This window comes from Patagioenas fasciata, chromosome 2, assembly GCF_037038585.1.
Source record: "Patagioenas fasciata isolate bPatFas1 chromosome 2, bPatFas1.hap1, whole genome shotgun sequence".
Lineage (NCBI taxonomy): Eukaryota > Metazoa > Chordata > Aves > Columbiformes > Columbidae > Patagioenas > Patagioenas fasciata.
In genome coordinates this window covers 97,265,121-97,290,739 of record NC_092521.1, presented here as the reverse complement: position 1 = coordinate 97,290,739, position 25,619 = coordinate 97,265,121, and the positions used below count along the sequence as shown (strand labels likewise).

At 49.3% G+C, this 25,619-nt stretch overlaps 2 long non-coding RNA genes across 3 annotated transcripts in view; both read right to left on the bottom strand.

Annotated features, from left to right (window-relative positions):
• Window positions 1-25,619, bottom strand: part of LOC139827218 (uncharacterized) — a 376,663-nt gene that overhangs the window by 233,726 nt on the left and 117,318 nt on the right. The gene's annotated exons all lie outside the window — the stretch shown is intronic.
• On the bottom strand, window positions 1,360-15,780 carry LOC136098427 (uncharacterized). Of its 2 annotated transcripts, XR_011737563.1 has the most exons (3): window positions 15,251-15,780; window positions 13,717-13,935; window positions 1,360-5,906 (listed from the first exon to the last, which is right to left on the bottom strand). It is a non-coding gene; the product is annotated as an uncharacterized lncRNA (long non-coding RNA). The 2 variants fall into 2 exon arrangements; XR_010650940.2 differs by lacking the exon at window positions 15,251-15,780 and having other exon boundaries at window positions 13,717-14,586.

Genomic DNA, 25,619 nt, shown 5'->3' with positions numbered 1-25,619 from the left:
GCTGGAAAGGGGAGAAGGAGAAGATGGTCGGATGCATATCAAATGATGCTGTGGTATCTAGTTCAGCCAGCGTGGTTCAGGCAGATGGCCACAACGAATATTTAAAGAGATGTGGTAGGTGAATTGTAATGGAAGCAGAAGTAATGCTCGTGTCAACATGAAACCATACAAATATTGCTCAGGACCATCAGTTCAGAAGTTTTAAATTTTAAAAATATTTTTCACTGTCCCACGATCACAGCATCATTTTGATGCCATAATTTTTACACTAGTGCTCCATTGTATATATGACAGTTACACTACTGCATTTATAAATTCCAGATGAATGTCCCTTGGGAGGCATTTGTAGAAGTAGTCCCAATATATTATTGTAATATCTGAATAAATCAGGTCATTCAATTTATGACTGTATGTTTGTTATGAGAGGAACATGTTAGGAGCAGCCATTTATTAATCCTGAGATGCTTTGCTTAACTCACCACAGAGCAAGGAAAGGCTGAGCTGACACAATTTCGAAATAGACAAGACAACCAAAGGCGGCAAGCAGAACGCCAATGTTTTGTGGGTTTTTTGTTTGTTTGTTTTGTTGTTGTTGCTTGTTAGGTTGGTTGGTTTGGCTTTTTGTTTTGTTTTGGTGGGGGTTTTTTGTTTGTTTTTGTTGTTGTTTTTTCCTACACCTACAGAGGTCCTTCTAAAATGCATAATTAACTTCATTAGGAAAATCTTCTTACCAGTCTTTGCTAAATCTTCTGCCAGGGGAGAAGCTGAAAAGTGGAATGATCAGAAAGATTCCATCAGCTGGTCAGCATTGTGCAAATTTGGTCTGAGGTTTACTGAGGGCAACTGATGCCTTTACTGAGGACTTTCCCAACTGTCTTGTATGAGCTCTGTGTCAAAGTCTATAATCCAGTGAGTTGTTTAAGTAATGTGCAGATGAGGACACACAGCATGTGCTGATAAATGCTAGTGATGGGAATATATTTAGTGCACTGTAGCACTTGTCAGCAGGTAACAGAGGAAGGACTGCTAATGACAGGATAAGCTAGAGGAAACAGGTCCACTTTGGAACAAACCATTTGCTCTAAAAAGAGCGTGTTACATTTTTATCAGTACTAGTAGCTAAAACTGCAGATGTTGGAAGTATCACTTCATGGAGGATCTCCAGGTCTGGACATCTGGTTTCATCCTGAATTTTACTGAGCAGTGAGAGATATAAAATAAAAATAAAACTGTGGAAACAAAGATCATGCCTGTACCATTACATTTTTCTCACCCATTTCTGCTTTAGCTGTGAATTTTAGAAGTGATTAAATAAAAAACAGATGTATGTGCAAATAAAAACACATCATATGAAAGATGTCTAATCAGAACATTTTTACTCCTTTTTATTTTTTTTTTTCCTCCAAGGTGCTTTCTAAAACATTCAGGTGAAACTGACTTAGTTTGCAAAGCAGGGCTATTCCTGCACTCTGGCAGAATATTTACCACCAGCTTGAGGCGTAAATCTATTGCAGACACAAAGAAGCAATCTTATAAACAGCTTAACGCAACATTAAGAGGAGGTTCTGTAGCTGGTTACACACCACCCTCTTGCTTCTTAAAATACACAACTGAGAACAAACAACCACAATACATGTTGAATAAGATAGCACTGTTTTTTTTCTGCTGCTTTTCAGAGTTAAATCAAGCTTAAATGTTGCATTGAAGAGAAGGATGAATGCTTGAGTATAATTAAAATTACTGCAGTGATTTTAATGATCAGTGTGCTGAGGTTCTGCTTTCATAATTCTTGCTTTACACAATTCTTGCTTTACACAGTTGATCCAAATGGAGTCCAGAATAACAAAAAATTGCAGACATAAAACTGAATACATTTGAGGAATGGTGTCTGTAAAAAACAAATTAACTGGTTTATGTCATATAGTATAAATCTACCCTTTTTATCCATAAACGCCATTAAAAATCTGCCAAACCAAGTTTCCAAGCAATTCTGGCTGAGTTCTGTTATCCTCTTTTCATAGGTAGAGACCGCAACCACAGACTGTCACTTATCTGTGTTGGCCTTGTGGCTCAGGCCATCCTTGGACCATCCCCACTCACTGTGCTTTGACTCTCCTCCCAGAGCAGTCACAGTGTGCAGACTGGATTCCTTTTCTATGTAATTAAACCAGAAAACATGCTCCCAGAGTTGATATTTTTTACTCCAGTTGCTCGTGGGCACACAGCCCACAGCACAAAACTAGGTGGATTCTGAAGCAAGGCAGGTAAAGCATCTGCAGTGCAGACACTGAATCCTCAGTGCTAGTTGCTTTGCTCCACTCATACTACATTGCTCCCTGACACCAACATAGCCAGACATCACTTTTCTCTGTTTTACGGTACCAAGAAATCACTTCAGAATATGGATTTTTGCTACCTCACCCTGGTATGGTTGCACCAAGGTCAGAGTGAAAGAGAGATTTTGCTTTCATCACATGAAGGTTTTGTGTTAGGTATTTTTGCCTGTCCTTTTTTTTTTTTTTTCCTTCTCTTTCTTTTTTTGGGGGGGTGGGTGGGCAGGGAGAGAAGAGGGGTTCAGTTTTGCTTGGGCCTTTTTTTTTTTTCTTAGTTGTTGTTTTATTTTTACAGTTCGATCACATAATGGAAAGATTGACAACATACAAATTAAAAAAGCTGCGAAGAGTTATATTCATTTCTTTGTGAAAAACATATCAAGACAATCTAAAGGAAGCCCAAGCACTGCCTGGGCCCTGTGCACCTTTAATCCAAACAGTGAGTCATCTCATTCTCATTTACAAGGTCAGTTTGACCTTTATGCATGGATCAAGTCATTGTGGTGCCCAGGGTTCTCAGAATAGCACCAGCTATGAATTTTCTCCTTCTTCATCCTTCTGAAACCTAACCATCCATCATTTGTCAAAATTTATTGGCCATTTGAAGTGAAGCAGGAATTGAACTGTTGCCTTCTCAGGATCGCTGCTACCTTGGGTACCAGTTCCTGTTATACCACCCCATAGCCTGAGAAGCTGGAAGTGTTGCAGTGTGACATTCTCAATGACAAATTTTGGCTGAGTGAAATCATTGATTCTATTTGCTTTTATGCCAATGATCCTTTTGAGAGAAATTAATAACAGCAGACTAACGATGCCCACCTCAGAAGGACTCTAAAGCTCCCTCCTAGTACGTCACCTCTGCTCCCTTTGCCAAATCCCAGAGGCCTGCTATGGTGAGATGCAGTGGAAGGGCAGAAAAGAGACAAACCCTGGGACAAGTCCTGGTTTGAGGGGAAAAAGGATCCAAATTTTCTACATTTAGCAAATAAAATGAGGCATCCTGTTTCACTTCTCCTGCATGCTTAGAGTAGGAATGCTAAATTGCTTTTGCTGGCTCCTTTACTAGGGAGAGTTTCGCATCGCAGCACAGCTTGTGCCAAATGAAGCAGATTACATGGCCTGGGGTAGGGGACCTCACGCATGGTGGAAGCTGGAACATCTCCCATAAGTGAACTGCCACCATGGTAGATGGGGCAGCATCTGACATCGGGGGGAGAGGAGGGGAACCTGTCACAGAGCAGAACCTGCCAGAGACATGTACAAACACAGGTTTTCTGCTGACACACCAACCTACCACCTGTCCCTGCCACAGAGCGGGCTCCAGGCCTGGACACAGCACACACACCCCCAGGCCAGAAATTGCTGAGGTTACACAGAAGAGTTTTTCAAACCTCCTTCCTGCTTCTTCAAAACATTTTAACTGAGTTCAAAATAGACTTGCTACCTTAGAGCAGATTTGAATGGAAAAATAACTCTGGTTCATTAACCTGGAAGCCTCTTTGTCTCGTCACAGGGATCATGGCAAAACTATGTACCCAACGAATGCACATCAGAAGAGGAGATTCATCAAGGACTAGAAGGACCTTTGCATGGAGCCATTATAACCCCAGCATCATTTATTTTTCGTTTGTGAAGCTTGTATTAAAGTTAGCCAAAGATGTTTTTGTGTGTGTGAATAAGCAGTGAAGAGGAGCGCTAGCACAAAAAAGAGGCTACAGTCACAGGAAGTAAGTGCTGTGCCCATCTCACGTCCACAGCGATTTTGTCTGCACAGTTCAACTTTTTCTGGAACAACTGTCATTGTATCAAGTGAGATGCAAAAGAAGAAAAAAGAAATTCTCATGCTCAGTGTGGGTTTTTAATGATATGATATACTAGACCTCACATGTGGATCTTCAAGGGACCTGTAGGATGTGGTACTGCTTGGAAATATTTAAAAGCAGATTCTAGACCTCAAGACAACACGCTAGCCCTTTAGGGAGCAATTCTTCAGTGACAGAAATGAGGACTAAGTGACTTACTATTTCTTAATCTTTACTTCATCTTTGACCACAGACAAAGAATTTTTTGAAAGATGCTTCTCACATCTGACAAAATGGTATTAGAAATAGTTAAGACTTTCCCTAGGGTTAGGAAGTTATCATCTACTTTGTCGAATGTATTGTCCATATTACAATTTACCCTTGAAATACTTGTGTTTTCCCCAAATCCTGACTTTTGTTTCACTTTCCTGCCTAAAGTACACTTTTATATGAGTAACCAATTAAGATCAAGTCCATAAAGCCTTGTTAGAATTCACTGTGGCTTTTAGAAGTGGAGGAGATGGGAATCGGGGTTTTATATGAAACCCAACAGTGGAGACATAGCAAAAATGTGCAGCAGAGCAATATTTTGTGGTGTGTTCACTCTGCATTTCCTAAAATTCCCCCATTCAGCTTACTTTTAGGCTGCCATTAGCTGTTGTGAAGATACAATTTTAGAGCTACATGTGGCGACTTCAAGATCTCTGTCCTCAAAGACAAAATTATAAATCCATAATCTTATTTACGTTGCTGGTTATTCAGTGCTTCTGGTTTTGTTTGTTTGGTTTTGTTATTTTTGTGGGGGTATTTTTCCTCCTATTAATATAGTTAGGCAAAAACTTAATAAAATATTTCCCAGCCACTGGACAAGATCATTTAGAATAAGATAGATTAGAAATAGAAATATAGAAAGATAAATAGAAAGATATAGTACAGTATATCATAGTATGTCGTAGTATAGCACAGTAGAGAAGGGCACAGGGTAGTATAGTTTGCCTGGAATAGGCCTACAATGATCATCAAGTTCAACTACTTGATCACTTCAGGGCTGATCAAAAGCATGATTTTAAAGCCATGGTCGAAATTCTCTCATGCCCCAGGAGAAGAGCAGCAGGGAGTTTGTCCTTGGGAGCCAAATGCGACAGAAGGCATCAGGGCCACCCAGAAGTTGTCCCCAGTGCATGGACAAACAAGGGAAGTGACAGCCCCCTGGGCCTCTGGACCGATTCCGGTCCAACACCTCAAAGGTTTCCTCCCAAAGGTGCTGGGCGGAAGTGGGGTGGGCGGGGCTGAGCACGAGTGGCTCCGTCACTCCCTCCACCAAAACAGCCCCTGCTTGGAAGGGCTCCAGCCTGGCTGAACCATCCACAGCTGCCACTCGGCACCTCTCCCTGCGGGCAACACAAGCGCCTGGCAGGGACCAGAGCCCTTCCCGTGCATTCCTGCCCAAGAAGCACTGCAGCAAAACAAGGTGTAGAAGGCAAAACATCTGCTCGTCATTGCTACCTGTCACGTAGCTCTGGAAAACATCCCACGGTACCACACCCCTCTTCTTCCTCTTTTGTGCATGGTCAGTCCCACGCCAAATCTCAAGGTTCTCCCTCTTCAGGAACCAGGGAAAGCTTGGCCTCTATTCCTGCTGCTGCTCTCTGCAGCTCTGGGACTTGCTTTTGCCAGCCTGCAAGGGCTGTTTGTTCAAGCTAAACTGAAGAATGCATCAGCCTGCTCCTGGCTACACGTGGGCTTGTGTTGAGGATTGTGAGCATTGGCTCTGAAACAGAATCAGAAAAGGAAATCAAACGACATGAAAAACCATAACATGAAATAACATAAAAAGTAAATAAAAAATTATCAAAAAAAGGTAAAATAAATAAACTTTTAAAAAATTAAATAATAAAATAAAATAAACACTTGTATTCCTTGTGTTATGTGTCCTTGAAAGTGGTTTTCAGGAAAGAGAGAGGGAAGGGAAGGGAAGGGAAGGGAAGGGAAGGGAAGGGAAGGGAAGGGAAGGGAAGGGAAGGGAAGGGAAGGGAAGGGAAGGGAAGGGAAGGGAAGGGAAGGGAAGGGAAGGGAAGGGAAGGGAAGGGAAGGGAAGGGAAGGGAAGGGAAGGGAAGGGAAGGGAAGGGAAGGGAAGGGAAGGGAAGGGAGAGAGAGAGGAGGGAAGGGGAGGGGGGAGAGGGAAGAGGGGAGAGGGGAGAGGAGAAAGGAGAAAGGAGAAAGAAGAGGAGAAAGAAGAAGAGAAAGAAGAGGAGAATTCTGCTTTGTTATGCCTGGAGTTCTGCATGACAAGCCCTGACACGGCCCTGAGGGCTCCATACCTGAAAAATATTGCACTATTACCTACTCCCCATCACATACCTATATCAATAGCTGCACAGGAAGGGCTGATTTGCAATCTGTACCTCAGCAAACAGTTTGCTGTGCAAGCCACGGTCAGAGGACACGGGTAGGAAGGTCCCAGTGTTAAACAGCCCAAGAGAGAAAACCCGCTAAGTCCCCAAACCCACGGGTGCCAAAACATCCACTGAGGCGGGAGCTGTCTAAGGAAGAGAAAGTCCAAACACAGCGAGTCATTGCCCCAAGTTGTGTCATTCAACGGGACATGGTCACAGGCAGTAGCGCTACTGGAAGTAAGGCTGGACTGGCAACAAATCCACACTGTATTTTTGCAAAAAGGGGACACGGTTAGGTTGATTATTCCCCTGTCTTGTAGGTACAGGGACTGATTCGGGGCCAGCACCCCAAAGGCTTCCTCCCAAGGCTGCTGGGTGGGTGGGGGGGGGTGGGGGCGGGGCTGCACACGCGTGGCTCTGTCACCCCCGTGTCACAATGCCAGCACCCAGCAACGCAGCACTCACAATGCCCTGGGCAGGACCAAAAGGAGCAGCCAGGTCCCGTGTCCACTGCCAGAGCTGGCCCGGGGGCAGCCCCAACACATCCCGGAGGAAGCACTTGAGGAGCTGGTGGAATCACAGGGCAGGGGCTGAGGGAGGAAGAGCTTGCACGAGGCTGCTGGACGTTCTCCACTGCAAGACAATCTGCTGGCAGAGCCACCTTCCAAACTCAGCTCATGGACGGAGGAGCACTGCAGAGCTCACCATCCTCATCCCCTGCGGAAACAGGCTCAGGAGCCGTAAGAAATAGGAGGTAGAGGGGTTGCAAGGGCTTGTAGTGCTTTGGAACGCCCACTGGTGTCCCACCAGGCACAGCAAGGATTCTTGCCCCCAAGGTCCTAGGCATTTGGGCACTCTCAGAAGTCCGGGAGATGGCTCCAGCTCAAGGGAGGATAGCATAGCATAGCATAGCATAGCATAGCATAGCATAGCATAGCATAGCATAGCATAGCATAGCATAGCATAGCATAGCATAGCATAGCATAGCATAGCATAGCATAGCATAGCATAGGTCCTGGGAGGCGTGAGTAGCCTGTGGGACAAGGAGCCAGGTCTGGCTCACATGCTCAGGGAACAGCCGATCGCCAGCACTGGGGTCAGGAAGGAATTTTTTCCCCCGGGGCAGATTGGCACTGGTCCCCGGGGGTTTTTTGCCTTCCTCTGCAGCATTGAGCATGACCACTTTGCAGAGCTCCTCTGGGCCCTTTTGGCTCGGATCCTGCCTGCTGCTCAAGCACCAGGAAGATGGCCTCTCGTGCCCTGCAGCTGGGGGGAGGAAGGCTTTTTTTTTCCCCCAGGTGGGACAGCAAGCGTCTCCGGGGGTTTTTTGCCTTCCTCTGCAGCATTGAGCACGGCCCCTTGCCACGGCTTCTTTGGGCCATTTGGGCTGGGTGCCTGCTGCTCCACGAGTTGGCCCGAAACTTAGCTAGAACGGCCTACCTAAACCAGCATAGAGCAACTATCCTAAACCAACCTTAAACACCTAAAACAACCTTAAACAACTAACCTGAACCAACCTTTAAACACCTAAAACAACCTTAAACACCTTAAGAACCTAAACCAATCTAGCTTCAAAATCTTCACACAACCAGCCATCAACAACCTAAAAAGAACCTTCAACGATCTACAACATACTACCTGAACCAACGTAAACCAACCTCAAGCAACCAACCGAAACCAACAAACAAACAAACAACCTTCAATGACCTCCAAGAACCCAGGTTCAACAACATGAAGACTCTGAGAAACAGGCAACCTACAAACATGCAACCAGCCTTAGACAGCACAAAACAACTGAAAACAACAAACCCCAAACAACCCAAACAACCTAAGCCAAATGACCAAAAGAACCTCAACCACCAAACGACCACAACTAAACCTACCAAGAAACCCAAACTAAACCACCTATTCAACCTAAACCACCAGAAAACACCTCAACAACCTCAAACAGCCTACCCTCATCAAATCACCTAACCCAACCTACTCAAAAACAACTAAACCAACCTCAACCAAACAACCTGAACCAACCTCAACACAAACCCTCCAAGCCACCCCAACGATGGAAACCAAACCTACCCAGACCAACCTACCTAAAAACACAGACATCCACCAACCTACCTGAACTGCCTACTGAAAACAAACAGAAACAAATCAAACCAACCTCCAATAACCCACCTAAACCACCCAACCTCAAATCATCTCAACAACCTCAACCAAACCACCTACACCAACCTCCAGCAAACTACTGAAAACAACCTCAACAAAAACAGCTTCACATACCCCACCTAAAACAACCAACGGAAGACAACTTCAACCAAAAATCACCTTCATCAAGCTACCTAAACCCACCAGCCTTCAACAACCAGCCTCTCACAACCACCCTCAAAGAAGAACCTGCCTCAAACAAACCACCTCAAACCACCTCAACAAACTCAATCAAGCTACCAAAAACAAAACCCTGCCTCCACCAAAACAGCCCCTGCTTGGAAGGGCTCCAGCCTGGCTGAACCATCCACAGCTGCCACTCGGCACCTCTCCCTGCGGGCAACACCAGCGCCTGGCAGGGACCAGAGCGCTTCTCGTGCATCCCTGCCTGAGAAGCACAGCAGCAAAACAAGGCGTGGAAGGCATAAAGTCTGCTCGTCATCGCTACGTGTCACGTAGCTCTGCAAAACAACCCACTGAACCACACCCGTCATCTTCCTCTTCTTCTTCCTCTTTTGTGCATGGTCAGTCCCACGCCTCAATCTCAAGGTTCTCCCTCTTAGGAACCAGGGAAAGCTTGGCCTCTATTCCTGCAGCTGCTCTCTGCAGCTCTGGGATTTGTCTTGCCAGCCTGCAAGGGCTGTTTTTTCAAGCTAAACTGAAGAATGCGTCAGCCTGCTCCTGGCTACACTTGGGTTTGTGTTAAGGATTGTGAGCATTGGCTCTGAAACAGAGTGAGAAAGGGAAATGACAAGAAATAACACAAAAGGAAGTAAATTAAAAATAGAAAATAAAATAATAAAATAAAATAAAATAAAATAAAATAAAATAAAATAAAATAAAATAAAATAAAATAAAATAAAATAAAATAAAATAAAATAAAATAAAATAAAATAAAATAAAATAGAAACAATTGTATCCATTGCGTTATGTGCCCAGGGAAGGGAAGGGAAGGGAAGGGAAGGGAAGGGAAGGGAAGGGAAGGGAAGGGAAGGGAAGGGAAGGGAAGGGAAGGGAAGGGAAGGGAAGGGAAGGGAAGGGAAGGGAAGGGAAGGGAAGGGAAGGGAAGGGAAGGGAAGGGAAGGGAAGGGGAGAAGAAGAGAAGAGAAGAGAAGAGAAGAGAAGAGAAGAGAAGAGAAGAGAAGAGAAGAGAAGAGAAGAGAAGAGAAGAGAAGAGAAGAGAAGAGAAGAGAGAAGAGGATTCAGTTTTGTTATGCCTGGAGTTCTGCATGACAGTCCCTGACACGGCCCTGAGAGCTCCATACCTGAAAAATATTGCACTATTACCTACTCCCCATCACATACCTATATCAATAGCTGCACGGGAAGGGCTGATTTGCAATCTGTACCTCAGCAAACAGTTTGCTGTGCAAGCCACGGTCAGAGGACACGGGTAGGAAGGTCCCAGTGTTAAACAGCCCAAGAGAGAAAACCCGCTAAGTCCCCAAACCCACGGGTGCCAAAACATCCACTGAGGCGGGAGCTGTCTAAGGAAGAGAAAGTCCAAACACAGCGAGTCATTGCCCCAAGTTGTGTCATTCAACGGGACATGGTCACAGGCAGTAGCGCTACTGGAAGTAAGGCTGGACTGGCAACAAATCCACACTGTATTTTTGCAAAAAGGGGACACGGTTAGGTTGATTATTCCCCTGTCTTGTAGGTACAGGGACTGATTCGGGGCCAGCACCCCAAAGGCTTCCTCCCAAGGCTGCTGGGTGGGTGGGGGGGGGTGGGGGCGGGGCTGCACACGCGTGGCTCTGTCACCCCCGTGTCACAATGCCAGCACCCAGCAACGCAGCACTCACAATGCCCTGGGCAGGACCAAAAGGAGCAGCCAGGTCCCGTGTCCACTGCCAGAGCTGGCCCGGGGGCAGCCCCAACACATCCCGGAGGAAGCACTTGAGGAGCTGGTGGAATCACAGGGCAGGGGCTGAGGGAGGAAGAGCTTGCACGAGGCTGCTGGACGTTCTCCACTGCAAGACAATCTGCTGGCAGAGCCACCTTCCAAACTCAGCTCATGGACGGAGGAGCACTGCAGAGCTCACCATCCTCATCCCCTGCGGAAACAGGCTCAGGAGCCGTAAGAAATAGGAGGTAGAGGGGTTGCAAGGGCTTGTAGTGCTTTGGAACGCCCACTGGTGTCCCACCAGGCACAGCAAGGATTCTTGCCCCCAAGGTCCTAGGCATTTGGGCACTCTCAGAAGTCCGGGAGATGGCTCCAGCTCAAGGGAGGATAGCATAGCATAGCATAGCATAGCATAGCATAGCATAGCATAGCATAGCATAGCATAGCATAGGTCCTGGGAGCCGTGAGCAGCCTGTGGGACAAGGAGCCAGGTCTGGCTCACATGCTCAGGGAACAGCCGATCGCCAGCACTGGGGTCAGGAAGGAATTTTTTCCCCCGGGGCAGATTGGCACTGGTCCCCGGGGGTTTTTTGCCTTCCTCTGCAGCATTGAGCATGACCACTTTGCAGAGCTCCTCTGGGCCCTTTTGGCTCGGATCCTGCCTGCTGCTCAAGCACCAGGAAGATGGCCTCTCGTGCCCTGCAGCTGGGGGGAGGAAGGCTTTTTTTTTCCCCCAGGTGGGACAGCAAGCGTCTCCGGGGGTTTTTTGCCTTCCTCTGCAGCGCTGAGCACGGCCCCTTGCCACGGCTTCTTTGGGCCATTTGGGCTGGGTGCCTGCTGCTCCACGAGCTGGCCCTAAACTTAGCTAGAACAGCCTGCCCAAACCAGCATAGAACAGCTCACCTAAACCAACCTTAAAGAAGCTAAACCAATCTGCCTTAAAAAACTTCAATCAGCCACCAACAACCTAAACGGAACCTTAAACAATCTACAACAAATTACCTAAACCAAACAAAATAAACCAACCTAAACACCCTAAAACAAACCTATCTAAACCAAATGATCTAAAAAAATCCTACCTAAAACAATCTAAAACTACATAAACTGGCATTTCTCAACCAACCTTAAGCAACCTAGAACCGAACAAGCTAAACAAACTGAAACCAACCAATCTTAACCTAAAATAACCATTAAACAATCTCAAACAACTTAAAACCAATCTAATAAAGGATAAAACCACCTAAAGCGACCGATCTAAACCAACCTCAAAAATAGGAAACCAAATGACATAACCACACCAAAATGACCTAAAGCAAACAACCCAAAGCTAAATAGAACCACTGAAACCAGCCTACGACGACCAAGCTAAAAACCAATCTAGATCAACTCAACTTCAACAACAAAGCTAAAACACCCTAAAAAACCTCAACAACAAAAACCCAACCACCAGCCACCCTGCCCCAGGCAGTGTCTCACTTGGATGTGCCTGCAGTCTTGGAAGCCTGACTACCCCAGGTTCTCCTCCTAACGGACCCTGAGCTTGTTTGGAGGTCCTCAAGCACGGCGCAGCTACCGTATACCCTTGACCTAGCAACGGTTCGCCTCTAGCGGGGAACGTCGTCCTCTTTGAGCAAGGCGGGGAAACACGTGGAGCAGGGAAGGAGGAAGGGGACGTCTGCCGAGACAGCAGAAACAGCCCAATCGAGCCTGGTGATTAGTGGGGGGACACATGTCCCAGCGAGACTGCACTCACATCCAAAGCATCCAGACACAACCGAAAACCAACTAAACACAATGTACATCTAACCAAACCACCTAAAGCACCCTCAACAACCAATCTAAGCCACCCCAGCCTGAAGGAACCCATCTTCAAAACATGCGCCGTGCATAACACTGCCCTAAACAACCTACCAGGAAATAACTAAACCAACCTAAACCAAACAACCTGAACCAACCTTAACAGAAACCCTTCAAGCGACCTAAACAATGTAAACCAAACCTGCCTAAACCAACCTACCTAAAAACACAGACACTCACCAACCCACCTAAACTGCTTACTGAAAAGAAACAACCTCAAATAACCAACCAACCAACCAACCCACCCCCAACTTAAAATCATCTAAACAAACCTCAACCAAACTACAGAAAACAGCCTCAATGAAAACAGCTTCAGATAGGCCACCTACAACAACCGACGGAAGACAACTTCAACCAAAAATCACCTGCATCAAGCAACCTGAACCCACCAGCCTTCAACAACCAGCCTCTCACAGCCACCCTCAAAGAACCTGCCTCAAACCAACCTCAAACGACCGCAACAAACTGAACCAAGCTACTAAAACCAGAAACCTAAACCAAACTAACACAACCAGTGCTAAAGAATCCTCAGAAAACAGCACCAACCAAAGAACCCAGCAAAACCGAGAAAAAGAAACCTCCTCAGCTAAACCACACAGAGCAGCGCTAAGAAAATCACATCAAACAACCTGAACCCACCCACCTAAACTAACCAACCCAAACCAAGCTAAACCATCAAACCTGAAACAAGCAGCTAAGACCGCCAACCTAAACCAAACTTAACAAACCTTAACCTAAAACAACCAGCCTTCAGTGACCTACGAACACACAACCTACCAACAACGTCATACAGCGTCAAACAACCACCTTCGAACAACCAGTATCAAAAAGCCTACCAAAACCAACTCATAGAAACTGACCTACACCAACCAAACGAAACAAACTTAAAAAACCCCAACAAAACCAGAACAACAGCAACAAGAGAAACAACACCACCACCACCAAAACAAAAAAACAAACAAGGTAGAAAGAAACAGGCAAAACCCAAACAAGTTACAGACAAAGAAGGCAGATGTAGGGAACAGGATGCAGAGATGTTGCATGGGGACCCAGTGCTTTGGAGCAGCCACTGGTGTCCTGTCAGGAACAGGAAGGATTCGCAGCTGCCACTCGGCACCTCTCCCTGTGGGCAACACCAGCGCCTGGCAGGGACCAGAGCGCTTCTCGTGCATCCCTGCCCAAGAAGCACAGCAGCAAAACAAGCTGTGGAAGGCAAAACACCTGCTTGTCATCGCTACATGTGATGCTTTGGAAAAGATCCCACAGTACCACATACCTCTTCTTTTGTGCACGGTCAGTCCCGCGCCTCATTCTCAAGGTTCTCCCTCTTCAGGAACCAGGGAAAGCTTGGCCTCTATTCCTGCTGCTGCTCTCTGCAGCTCTGGGACTTGCCTTTGCCAGCCTGCAAGGGCTGTTTGTTCAAGCTAAAGTGAAGAACGCATCAGCCTGCTCCTGGCTACACGTGGGCTTGCGTTAAGGATTGTGAGCACTGGCTCTGAAACAGAGTGAGAAACAGAAATGACATGAAATAACATCAAAGGAAGTACATTAAAAAATAAAATAAAACAAAATAAAATAGAAACACTTGTATCCATTGCGTTTTGTGTCCTGGGAAGTGGTTTTTAGGGAAGAGTGAAGGAAGGGAGAGGGAAGGGGGAAGGGGGAAGGGAAAAGAAGGCGGAGGAGAAAAGAAAGCCCTGACAGAGCCCTGAGGGCTCCATACCTGAAAGAAATTGTGCTGTTTTCACCGAAAGCGAACTGATTTTCTTCATGCAGTTAGAAACCTTTCTTTTTCACAGCTCGCACGCTCATTATTTGGAATTAGTTTGAGAACAAGAGCTAACACCCCAGCACAGAACTAATGCTTGTAATTGCTCTGGTCTGAGAGCCAAGGACATTCTGACTGCTCTGCCCACAGATGGGACCTGCCGAGGAAGGGGGGCAGAGATGGGACAGAGCTTGACTGACATCCAGGCTGATCAAGAAGAGTATTTCATCCCATTAGCATCACGGTCATTATTTAAGGAGGGAGGGGATCTTTCTCACTCTCTCAGGCGTGCAGTGGAATCTTGATCAACTGGCCACATGGGTCAGGAAAGCTACCTGGCAAGCAAAAAGATCCATTGCACTCTTCTGCTCAGCACATCAAGATTTGCCCTCTGAGTCGCGGCAATTTCTTGAATATCACCAAGAATCAAAACAGGTTTCAAAGAGCAACATGGCATGACCAAATAATAAATACTTCTCTTTAAGTCCACTCATTTGTTTAATCTTTGCCTAGACCTTCAGGAAATGGAAAACCAAACTCACTACGGAGAAGTTCAACACAACAACCCACGCCAAATCAAGGCTACCAGGTAGGAACCCGATGACAAGGATCAGTCACGCAACTGCTACCCTATGACAGGGCTGCCCCGAACAGATCACCCCCAAGGATTCAGTCCAAGGCAGAAACTACTCAGCCGGCAAACATTCCAAAAAAACAAGCACGTTTTGCTTACACACCTTACAGCAAGTTTTCCCTCAGGAAACACAAAATGAAACAGCAACAACAAGCAGAAATAATACTCACAAGCCTGTAACATCTTCGACGGGATTTTCCCGCACCGGCCGACACCGCCGGACCCGGCGGGCACAGCCGCTCCCCCCGCTCCAGCTGCCCGCCAAGCGGCGGCGCCGAGCGCGCCACCCACGCGTGCCCGCAAGCGGCCTCGTCCTCCCCGCCCGCCCGCCCGCCGGGCCCAGGCCGGGCCCCAGCGCAGCCCCGCCCGCGCACCGGGAGAGCGCGGAAGCGTCGCGGCGCCGCTTACCGAGCGGCAGCAGCAGCTGAGAGGGGCTGCTGCTCGCCTTGGCCGCCATGCTGGACACAGACCCGAGCAATCGCTACCGCCTCCCGCAAAGACCGAGCCAGCAGCCCCGACGAGCGGATGGCAGAGCCGTCGCTCCTCGGCCCCGCCCCGTGTGCCGGTAAACGCGGGAACGAGCACTGTCTCTTCAAACACCTTTTGCATTCTTTATCCTACAGCACTAAAGAAATAGCAGAATCCCTTAGCACAGGATAATTCTGCAATACAAGTGCCAGGTTTGTCGTGCTGGTAAAAGATATTGTCAAAAGATGTGCGGCTGTCGGTCTTTCCTCAAGACAAAAGGCAAACGAGCTGGTTCCATCCGAGGCGAGGCAAACCAAATGCAAGCACTGACAGCACTGCAGAGCAAAATGGCCCCGCGACGGGGCCCTCGTGGCCCTCCTCTCCTTCCCCTCTTGCTGTTTTCCTCCGTCATCTCTGTTGTGTCCTCTTGTTACGTGCAGTAAGTTTCATCTCTGGCATTTTGTTTTCTCTGCCCAGGTTTGCTCAGGAATTCTTGACAGGACAGTTGGAAGCAGGATTTTCCAAAGTGTCCTTGCCCCCAAGGTCCGTCAGGTCAGAGGCCTTTGGGCACTCTCCCAAGTCCAGGAGATGGCTCCAGCGCAAGGTAGGACAGGCTAGGCTAGGATAGGATAGGCTAGGGCTTGGGCAGGTCCTGGGAGGCGTGAGCAGCCTGTGGGACAAGGAGCCAGGTCTGGCTCACATGCTCAGGGAACAGCCGATCGCCAGCACTGGGGTCAGGAAGGAATTTTTTCCCCCGGGGCAGATTGGCACTGGTCCCCGGGGGTTTTTTGCCTTCCTCTGCAGCATTGAGCATGACCACTTTGCAGAGCTCCTCTGGGCCCTTTTGGCTCGGATCCTGCCTGCTGCTCAAGCACCAGGAAGATGGCCTCTCGTGCCCTGCAGCTGGGGGGAGGAAGGCTTTTTTTTTCCCCCAGGTGGGACAGCGAGTGTCTCCGGGGGTTTTTTGCCTTCCTCTGCAGCGCTGAGCACGGCCCCTTGCCACGGCTTCTTTGGGCCATTTGGGCTGGGTGCCTGCTGCTCCACAAGCTGGCCCTAAACTTAGCTAGAACAGCACTCCCAAACCAGCATAGAACAACTCACCTAAAGCAACCTACAACAACAGCAAGCAAATAACCGACCTTCAAGAACCTAAAATAAAATAAAAAGAAGCACTTTGTATCCATTGTGTTTTGTGTCCTTGAAAGTGTTTTTTAGGAAAAAGAGGAGGGAGGGGGGAGAGAGAGAGAGGGAGGGAGGGGGAGTGAGGAGAGAGGGATAGGATGGGGAGGGGGGGACAGAGCGGGGAGCGCGGGAGAGACAGGGGAAGGGGGTGGGGGGAAGAGGGGGGGAGAAGGGGTGAGAGACAGGGGATGGGGGGGAGGGGAGATGATAGAGGGAGCTACCATTTTAAGGGTTAACTAAACATATCATGGGTGCCTACTAACGAACTACCACTTTAAGGCTTAGGCACACAATAAGTGCTTAGTTTAGAGCTTTATGTAGACTTATGCTAAGAAAAACAGAACCCCCTCGAATGCCAAGATAAGAAGTTTTACTGCACCCAGCTGTAAACTTGAGGAGACGAGATAACAAAGATTTAGAGCAAAAGGGGGCGCCAGCCTGGTTTCAATCGACTTGGCAGCTTGGGTCCCAGTCAATTCAACATAATGAGCCAAAGGTAAAAAGTTTACTGTGAGGAAGCTGAAGGAGCCTTCATCCAAAGACCCCTCCTCAAGACCACCAGATGGCACTGCGCAGGCGCAACAGGGAGCTGTCTAGGAGGAGACTTTGCAAATTATGACCTGGGACTCATTTTAATAAGAAGCGGGGAAAGGTTATGAATAAGTATAGGCGTTCCTGGGGTCACTATGAATACCTAACACCTTGCTGTATTTAAACACACCTCGTAGTGTTAGAAGGTGCGCATGAATGGTGGAACGATCCCCCTTGCGCCCGATATCAGATAAACACACCCGCTTTATAACCTTGCACGTTGTAAAGTTTTATGACTTTCTAGGTTGTAAAGTTGTTTCCACGTATCAATTTTGGCCACCACGAAGGCACAAGCTCTGCCCGGCTGTGCGGACCGCCTGAGAGAAACGGACCTCCCAGACGTGTCCCGAACCTTTTATTTCAGAGCGGCTCCGTTCCACTCCGGCTGGTCACCGCGGGGGCAGACAACGACTTTTTGAATTAAGCGGATAAGGTATGCTTCTGTTTTACTGTAACGTGGGCCTGTAACATGGGGGGCCAGTAACTGGCGAGGGAAGCCTCCGCATGGCCAGATTCCCCATATTGCTGTAAATGGGCACCTACCTAAGGGGGCTACTGACTTGACTCCACCAGAAGGGGGTCAGCTGCTACCGATTTTGGGGGTAGATCGAGTAACCCTGAGTGAGCCTTCTGTTGCGTCCCGGTTATGAGAGCCAGGATGGACTTGCTAATGACTGCATGAAAGTGGGAGAAGGGTAAACAGACTCTCCAGTCATGGTTCGAGTCCCACTACAATTGTCAGGGGTTCGAGTCCCCATGGCAATTGAAGCTTTATAACATCTTAACCCCTCAGGATTGATTAAGAAGTTTTTGTGCCCGGTACTGTGCTTTGTGTGAATGAGTGCTTGAGATGCCGTCTGAGTGCGAAGCGAGTGCGGAGTCCTGATCCACGGTTCCATGGTCTCCGCGAGGAGATCGGGCAGAGGTGGACAAAGCAAACGATAGGTGTTTGTTGAACTAATAGCTAGCTTGGTAATCGTGTGTTATCTTTATAAGTGCCCCGGCATTCCATGTCTGTTGTAATAATCTTTAGTGTACAACCATCTGTACGATGAGCAATTTAGCTTTCACACGAGGTAAGAAATGCTGTTTTGGGATAACAGTTGTAATACCCCAGATGAGGCACTAATAAAAGCCTTGCCCAGTCCAGCTTGCTGAAGGCGGTGGGGGGGGATGGGTGCCGATGGGGCTCCAGCGGGCGCTGATCTGTTCTGTCAGGGAAACCCAGCGGTGCCTCTACCCAGCTGAGCAGTGAGTGGCTTAAAGGTGCAATGCTAAAATCCAGATATTGTCTTGAATGAGTGCAACTGTGATCTGTTTGCATATTTGAGCTTGGTATTTGGTCTGCATGTCTGAGATGAGTATTTTAGTTTGCATATTTATATTTGGTACCAAAATAATTTTGTTTGGGGAGACAATTACAAAATGAGAACCGGTTCCGATACTAAAGTACCGCCTTGCTTCCCCTTAACGTGCGTCTTTACACATCACAGTAAATGAGTGGGGGGAAGTGAATGTGAAATTCTGGCTTAGCTGTATTGCAGTTAGTGTTGTTCTAGGGATAGACCGAATTGGACCTAAACTAATGTAAGGGATTGATGCTTAATATGCTGTTTATTGACATCTGTGAGAAATTACAAAAGGTAGGAGCTGAGGGTTTATAGTTGCAGGAATTAAATGAAGAGAGAAAAAGGGCAAAAGGAGCCCAAGCCTACGCTGTGAAGTTCGAATAGAAATTTCAAGGCCTGGCAGCTCCCCGTCGATAAGCTGTGGCGGGAAGAAAAAAGAAATAATAGAAGAAGAAAAAAGAAATAATAGAAGAAGAAAAAAGAAAAGTAGGGAGCTGACTGCGCAGTAAAGCGGCGAAAAAGGGGGGGAGAGCGGCGGCTGCTGGAGCTGGAGGTGCAGCTCCTCTCCTCCTGGCTCGCCGCCCGCGGGGGATGAAGCGGGGGGGCAGTCGCCGCCGCTTGGCCCCTCCGTCCCCTGCTGGGCTGCTTGGTTGTGCGTAACGCGCACAGAGCATTCGGATTTATTTCCCCTTAGATGTACACCTTCTGACCCGGGCTCAGAAGTAGGGATGCAGCAGTTAGTGTTGTTATTTACAAGTCAGTCAGCAAACGATATTCTGAAAGCAACAGAAAGTCGGAATTTGGAAACACTGTTACATGAAGCCTGGAGAGTATTTAGTAACAGGGAAGAAGACCGTGGGAAGGATAGGTATCTGCTAATAGCAGCACTACAAGAGAGTAGGGAACTGAGAACTGGAAGGGCTGGAAGGTTTCCAAAGCCTTTAGAAGGAGATCGGTGTGCACGGTGCGGGAAAAAAGGGCATTGGCACAATGAATGTCGAGAAAGGCGCAGAGGAAGTAGGCAAAGGGAGAATCGGATGGTAGCAAATGTTGAAAGAGACGGACGGAGACCTGGGGAATCCACCCTAGCGAATCCACTGGTTATAATGAAGCCAGGGAAAGAACAAAAACAAGTGAAAGTTTGGTAGATACAGGAGCAACATTCTCAATTCTCAATGCCAATAAGTAATGACTACATATTAGTAAAGGGAGCCACTGACCAAAGTGAAAGAGCGTAGTTTTGTGAACCTTTGAAATACGGATTGGGTAAACAAGTAGGCATTCACAAACTTCTGTATACGCCTAACTCCGTGAAAGCTCTTTTGGAAAGAGACCTAAAGCTCTACCCGGGTGACTGCATAAGAAACCTGGAAGGTTAATATACAGGGTGTTTCCAAAAGGCGGACCCAGTTTGAAGTCACTGCATCTCTGCAACCACAAACTATCAACTATCCTCTCGATGTTGTCCATACGGCAGGTGATGGGAATACTGCGCATTTATAAAAAGCTTACTAAAACCTGATGAACCATTAAACGGCTCGTAATTTTTTGTGTAATTGTAACATATTTGGCCCATCTTTTTTAAACGCTCTCTAACTTCCAGCGACCTCCTTCCCCCGCAAAAACCAGCCCCCTCCCCACATCGCACCGCTGGAGCAAACAGCGCTCTGCCTCTGAACAAGCCCCCTCCACTTCCTCGCTGGGCGGGGGGAAAGATGGCCGAGGCTGGGCTCTTCCCCTCCACACCCCGGGGCACCCCCTGCCCTTCCCCTTCCACTCGGGGCTGCGCCGCCCGCCGCCGCTTGGGCGAGCCCCGCGCCGAGGAAGCGGCGGGGGCGACCGGGTGCCGGCGGCGGCTGCGGGGAGCCCCGGCGGTCCCGCCTCCCCCCGCTGACACTCACGGTCGCCGGGGCTGCGGGTGGGTGCCGGGGGCTCCGCGGGGCCGCCCGCTTCCTCCGCCTCCTCCTCCTCTTCTTCCTCCGCCTCCTCCTCCTCCTCCCCGCGGGGCCTCAGCACCGCGGACAGCGGCGGCGGGGACCGGACAGCGGCGGCGGGGGGCGGCTCGGTGCCCACCCGCACCAGGGCGCGCCGCGGCCGGCCCAGGGCCGAGCTCACGGAGCCCACGGCCGCCCCGCGCCGCCCGCTGCCCCCCGCCGGTCCCGCCTCTGCGCGGGCAGCGGCCCCCGGCACGGCCCGAGCGCCGCTCCCCTGGCCCCACCTCCCCGCACGGAAGAAAAGCTCCCGCTCCGGGCGCGGCCGAGCCCCGCCCCGCCTCACCGGGACGTTGTGTTTCTTCCCCCGCCCCACGCAAAGAGTGTGGGGAGACAGGAGGGGAAGGACCCACCCCGAGCACCCCCAGACCGGCGCGCCCTCCTCCACCCTCCCCGGAGAGCCCCGTCCCAACCCACAGGTGTCGGCTGCGGTGTGTGAGCGCCATTGGCACCAGGGAGTTCACGGCACCGTTTCAAAAGACACATTCATGCTGCTCTTCATCCTCTTCATAATGGAGCGGGAGTAAATCCAACACTTTTTGCCCTTTCTTAATGTCCTTATTTGTCGTCCAGCATTGTCTCCTGGGACCAGTCAGAGGGTTCTCTGCTCGCAGACGGAGAGGCAGCACGGTGGTATCCAGTGGACTCAGCACTGTGCGCTCTGCTCTAGCCGACCCTGCCTTTCGCAGGGGGCTTGGGCTGAATGATCTCCAGAGACACCTTCCAACCTCAACTGCTCTGTGCTATTAGACATTACAATACCATGTACCATGCTATACTGATAGCTTGTAACTGCAGAGCATAGTACTATAGATATAGTCCCCAACTATAACAGCATCACTTGCAGAGGTCTTGTACAATCCAGATGCAGCTCTGAGCTGCTGGAGATTTCCAAAGCCGACTTTAATCTCGTAGCCGTAAAACAGATGTCGTAAAACTTCACCAGGGCACTGCAAGTTGTTAAGGCACTTCAGTACCATCCTAACTGTGATAGATATTTCCTTAGATGTTTAAAACAACAGTAGAACATAGATACGCTTCCCTGAGCATATTGTCCCTGTTTCTGCACCTAACGGCTCAGCAGTACTGACTAGCAACACAAAAGTAACCGGCTGCATCCCTACCAAGAACAGAGTCAGGTAATTGCAGCCTGTAGTCCCAGGCTTGTCTGGAAAGAATGTGCCCCTTTCCCAAGCAGTTCTGTGCCTCAGAGCTGACTGCCGCCAGCTGCTCTGCTCTCCTGTTACAGCGAGATCCCAAAGCAACTCGACACTGACGCAATAAACTGCGAATGGGAATTTCTTTGCTAGGGCGGTCTGCCTCTTCTGGATGAAAACAGTGCCACTACTGCATCGGAAAGCAAGAAAACAATGGCACACGCAGCCTGTTCTTTTTAACCCTCTGCAACCGTTCCACTAACTTTTTTTTTTTTTTTTTGGTCTCAGTGTCTCTACCTGTATTTTCTTCTTGATTCTACTTGCAGAGAAGACAGTTTCAGCACCAAGTAGCATTTCACAGAATCACAGGATCACAGAATGTTAGGGATTGGAAGGGACCTCGAAAGATCATCCAGTCCAATCCCCCTGCCGGAGCAGGAACACCTAGATGAGGTTACACAGGAAGGTGTCCAGGCACGTCTTGAATGTCTCCAGCGTAGGAGACTCCGCAACCTCCCTGGGCAGCCTGTTCCGGTGCTCGGTCACCCTCACTGTGAAGAAGTTTGTTCTCAAATGTAAATGGAACCTCCTGTGTTCCAGTTTGTACACACTGACCCTTGTCTTACCATTGGTTGTCACTGAGAAGAGCCTGGCTCCATCCTCCTGACACTCACCCTTTACATATTTATAAACATTAATGAGGTCACCCCTCAGTCTCCTCTTCTCCAAACTAAAGAGACCCAGCTCCCTCAGCCTTTCCTTGTAAGGGAGATGCTCCACCCCCTTAATCAACTTCGTGGCTCTGTGCTGGACTCTCTCCAGCAGTTCCCTGTCCTTCTTGAATGGAGGGACCCAGAACTGGACACAATATTCCAGATGTGGTCTCACCAGGGCAGAGTAGAGGGGAAGGAGAACCTCTCTCGACCTGCTAACCACCCCCCTTCTAATACACCCCAGGACACCATTGGCTTTTATGGTGACAAGGTTCAGCCGCCAGGGCTGTTCCCTGCCTGAGAGCACAAATATTTCCCTGCCGAGGGGAAGTGCCAACTGCAACGGGATGCCCTTTCCCTCCACCAGATGACAAGACTGCAGCAAAACCCAATAACTTTTCAATTCTTGTGAAAGAGGCCAGAGAGAGACCAGCAGACAGGGCAAAGCACTGACTATGCAAATGCTGTTTGATCTTTTGGAAGACAAGCGGGGCTGCTGTGGCAGATCGCCACCACTGGGGTCAGGAAGGAAATTTTTCCCCTGGAGCAGACTGGCACTGGTCCCCGGAGGTTTTTTGCCTTCCTCTGAGAAACAGACAACCTACAAACACACAACCAGCCTCAGACAGCACAAAGCAACTGAAAACAACAAACCCCAAACAACCTCAACCAAGCTAAGCCAAATGACCAAGAAAACCTAAACCACCAAACAACCAAAACCAGACCTACCAAGAAACCCAAACTAGACCACCTATTCAACCTAAATCACCAGAAAACACCTCAACCACCTCCAACAGCCTACCCAAATCAAATCCCCTAAGCCAAACTACGCAAAAACAACTAAACCAACCTCAACCAAACCACCCGAACCAACCTCCACACAAACCCTTCAAGCAACCTCAACTGTTGCTTTTTCCATGCGAGCCACGGAACCTGCCACACCAATATAATGTTCACAGAGTTCACTTTATTGTCGGACCGGGCTAGCTTTATAGCAAAGCTGCCCTTTCCACGCGCCTTACTACTATGTGATTGGTTGTAACTCGTGTTATACAATAACATGATAGGCTGCATGTACTGTCCACGCGCTCTGCACGCATGTGTCCGGCGATTGCTCACTCATTATTACCTTCTAATGGTGCTCCTTTAGTTTCTTCTGTCTCTGGCTTCACCTCTCAGCCAGGCTGGCGACAACCCCATCCCCCTGGGGCGGGGGGGGACTCTGCCACTACACTCAACAATGGAAACCAAACCTACCTAGACCAACCTACCTAAAAACACAGACATCCACCAACCTACCTAAACTGCCTACTGAAAACAAACAGAAACAAATCAAACCAACCTCCAATAACCCACCTAAAACACCCAACCTCAAATCATCTAAACAACCTCAACCAAACCACCTACACCAACCTCCAGCAAACTACTGAAAACAACCTCAATGAAAACAACTTCACATACCCCACACAAAACAACCGACGGAGGACAACTTCAACCAAAAATCACCTACATCAAGCTACCTGAACCCACCAGCCTTCAGCAACCAGCCTCCCACAACCACCCTCAAAGAAGAACCTGCCTCAAACAAACCACCTCCAACCACCTCAACAACCTCAACCAAGCTACCAAAACCAAAAAACTCCCTCCACCAAAACAGCCCCTGCTTGGAAGGGCTCCAGCCCGGCTGCAACATCCGCAGCTGCCACTCGGCACCTCTCCCTGCGGGCAACACAAGCGCCTGGCAGGGACCAAAGCGCTCCTCGTGCATCCCTGCCCAAGAAGCACGGCAGCAAAACAAGCTGCGGAAGGCAAAAAGTCTGCTCGTCATCGCTACGTGTCACGTAGCTCTGGAAAACATCCCACGGTACCACACCCGTCATCATCTTCTTCTCCTTCTTCTTCGTCATTTGGGCATGGTCAGTCCCGCGCCTCATTCTCAAGGTTCTCCCTCTTAGGAACCAGGGGAAGCTTGGCCTCTGTTCCTGCTGCTGCTCTCTGCAGCTCTCAAAATCACTCTCTTTATGCCTCAGGAAAGGGTTTGTGTCCAGCTGGATTGAGTCCCTGGTCTTCCTTGCTGTGGGACCCAGTGGGCATTTTATGTGGGGCAGAGAGGAGATGGCTACTAGGGTGGCCTCGAGGCTGCAGGGCTGGTTTCTGCCTGAGAGAAGAGAAACAGCAGGAGGTTTGTTCTGGGGAGCCGAGCGGCAGAGGAGGCCTCAGGGACACCCAGCAGCTGTGCCCAGTGAATGCACACCAAGGGCAGGGACAGCTTCCTGGGCCTCTTCAGCTCAGGGACTGATTTGGGGCCAGCACCCCAAAGGCTTCCTCCATAGGGTGCTGGGAGGATTGGGGGCGGGCGGGGCTGCACACGTGGGGCTCTGTCACCCCCACGTCACAATGCCAGCACCCGGCAACGCAGAGCTCACAATGCCCTGGGCAGGATCAAAAGGAGCAGCCGGGTCCCGCGTCCACTGCCAGAGCTGGCCCGGGGGCAGCCCCAACACATCCCGGAGGAAGCACTTGAGGAGCTGGTGGCATCACAGGGCAGGGGCTGAGGGAGGAAGAGCTTGCGTGAGGCTGCTGGAGGTTCTCCACTGTAAGACAATCTGCTGCCAGGGCCACCTTCAAACCTCAGCTCATGGAGGGAAATCCTTTTCAGCTGGGTAGCAGTGGAGAGACTAAGGGAGTTTCTTCTCTGCTTGGAATGCCCACTGATGTCCCACCAGGCACAGGAAGGATTCTTGCCCCCAAGGTCCATAAGGTCAGCGGCGTTTGGGCACTCTCGGAAGTCCGGGAGATGGCTCCAGCTCAAGGGAGGATAGGATAGGATAGGATAGGATAGGATAGGATAGGATAGGATAGGATAGGATAGGATAGGATAGGATAGGATAGGATAGGATAGGGCTTGGGCAGGTCCTGGGCGGCGTGAGCAGCCTGTGGGACAAGGAGCCAGGTCTGGCTCACATGCTCAGGGAACAGCCGATCGCCAGCACTGGGGTCAGGAAGGAATTTTTTCCCCCGGGGCAGATTGGCACTGGTCCCCGGGGGTTTTTTGCCTTCCTCTGCAGCATTGAGCATGACCACTTTGCAGAGCTCCTCTGGGCCCTTTTGGCTCGGATCCTGCCTGCTGCTCAAGCACCAGGAAGATGGCCTCTCGTGCCCTGCAGCTGGGGGGAGGAAGGCTTTTTTTTTCCCCCAGGTGGGACAGCAAGCGTCTCCGGGGGTTTTTTGCCTTCCTCTGCAGCGCTGAGCACGGCCCCTTGCCACGGCTTCTTTGGGCCATTTGGGCTGGGTGCCTGCTGCTCCACGAGCTGGCCCTAAACTTA